The sequence below is a fragment of the Austrofundulus limnaeus genome, unplaced genomic scaffold (assembly GCF_001266775.1).
Source record: "Austrofundulus limnaeus strain Quisiro unplaced genomic scaffold, Austrofundulus_limnaeus-1.0 Scaffold1442, whole genome shotgun sequence".
Classification (NCBI taxonomy): Eukaryota; Metazoa; Chordata; class Actinopteri; order Cyprinodontiformes; family Rivulidae; genus Austrofundulus; species Austrofundulus limnaeus.
In genome coordinates, this window is record NW_013953844.1 from 23,725 (window position 1) to 25,595 (window position 1,871).

The following is a 1,871-nucleotide window of genomic DNA, read 5'->3' on the forward strand; positions in this document are numbered from 1 at the left end:
CCTCGTAGCCCACAGTGTTTATGCTTTAGACACGCCCACTCTTGTGACACGCCCACTTCGATTCTGCAGATAACCCCTTCTGGCTGAGTGGTTACTGATCACCAAACAGTCCACGTCCTCTGATCCGGTCCAGGCTTCTCGAGCCTGCTCCAGTCCGGGTCCTTCAGATCCGGTCCGGGTTTCTCCGGTCTGATGACAGACCACTTCACAGGAGCAGCCCTCTGATGTATCCCTCCGCGGGGTCACACACTTTTTACACAACACAAACGAACCGAGTACGACRCCGAACAAACTCACACTGACACCGAACCGGGCCACGCTTGGATCGAATGTTGCTTTAATCTCGGTGTTCGGAGTTAAATTTGTTCAGGTTCCGGTTGGACCTGCGGTTCGGCAGAGAGTGTTTTCTTGGATCTACTTCTCCTGCTGGTGCTGACAGGCAGTACTTCGGTCGCTCCCAAACATGGCCTCCATGACGGAGCGGCCGCTTCAACTTTAATTCTTCACCGATTTTCAGCTCGCAGACTGCGTTCCTCCGGCTCTACGGCCCACGGGGATGTTTCCACGGAGAACCGGGTCACGGCAGACCGGGGAAGCGGATGTGATCTGTGGGAGAAGTTCACTATCAAACACGTCGCTCTAAGTTCGGCTGAAAGCTGGACAGAAAAAAGAGAACCGCATCAAATCAGTAAGAACCTTCCTCCGTCTTTCCCCCGAACCTGAGCGTTTCTGACATGCAGGTTCCGGTTCTGTTCGGGCGCTGTCCAAGCTCGCTGTCCGCCTGTCAACAGCGGTTCCTGCGGGGCGGTGGTGAAGCCCGAGCTAATGCTAATGCTAATGCTAATGTTATGAGAAGTGAACGGAGCTGTCCGAGGCTAACAGCTAACTGCTGGGTTTTTACACAGACCGAAGCTAATAGCTACCTGCTAATTGTCGTGTTTTTACATGCACTGATGCTAACAGTTAGCTGCTAATTACTTTATTTTTACACAGACCGATCCTAACAGCTAGCTGCTAGCTGCTGTGTTTTTGCACGGAGTGCAGCTAACAGCCTGTTGGTGAGAGGGGGCCTCCTGGAGCCCGTAAACATCAGCAGACAGCCGGCTATCATCAGCCCTCTGTGTTAGCATGTGTTAGCTTCWGGTACCAGATGAGCCATCAGTACCATCGATCTGATCAGAGAACATCTTCATTAGAGCTTAGCTGCATTCAGGTCAGCTGTTCAGAGGTTCTACACCGTCCTTTTACAAACACAGGTTCTACAGTGTTCTGAAGATCCAGTTTCAGGTTCTAATGCTGTTTTAGATGCTCCTGATGACTCAGTTACAGGGCTTACCTGGTTCTGAAGTTCTGTTTACAGGATTCTGAAGTTCTGTTTACAGGGTTCTGAAGTTTTGTTTACAGGGTTCTGAAGTTCTGCTTAGTGTTTACAGGGTTCTGAAGTTTTGTTTACAGGGTTCTGAAGTTTTGTTTACAGGGTTCTGAAGTTCTACTTAGTGTTTACAGGGTTCTGAAGTTCTACTTACAGGGTTCTGAAGTTCTACTTAGTGTTTACAGGGTTCTGAAGTTCTGCTTAGTGTTTACAGGGTTCTGAAGTTTTGTTTACAGGTTTCTGAAGTTCTACTTAGTGTTTACAGGGTTCTGAAGTTCTACTTACAGGGTTCTGAAGTTCTACATAGTGTTTACAGGGTTCTGAAGTTCTACTTAGTGTTTACAGGGTTCTGAAGTTCTACTTAGTGTTTACAGGGTTCTGAAGTTTTGTTTACAGGGTTCTGAAGTTCTGCTTGGTGTTTACAGGGTTCTGAAGTTCTACTTAGTGTTTACAGGGTTCTGAAGTTCTACTTAGTGTTTACAGGGTTCTGAAGTTCTAC

At 48.0% G+C, this 1,871-nt stretch overlaps 1 protein-coding gene across 1 annotated transcript in view; it reads left to right on the forward strand.

Moving 5' to 3' along the window:
* Window positions 1-25: 25 nt before the first annotated feature.
* LOC106535402 (titin) overlaps window positions 26-1,871 on the forward strand; it is a gene marked incomplete at its 3' end in the record, with an annotated part of 22,314 nt that continues 20,468 nt past the window's right edge. The window contains 1 exon segment of the mRNA XM_014032401.1: window positions 26-688.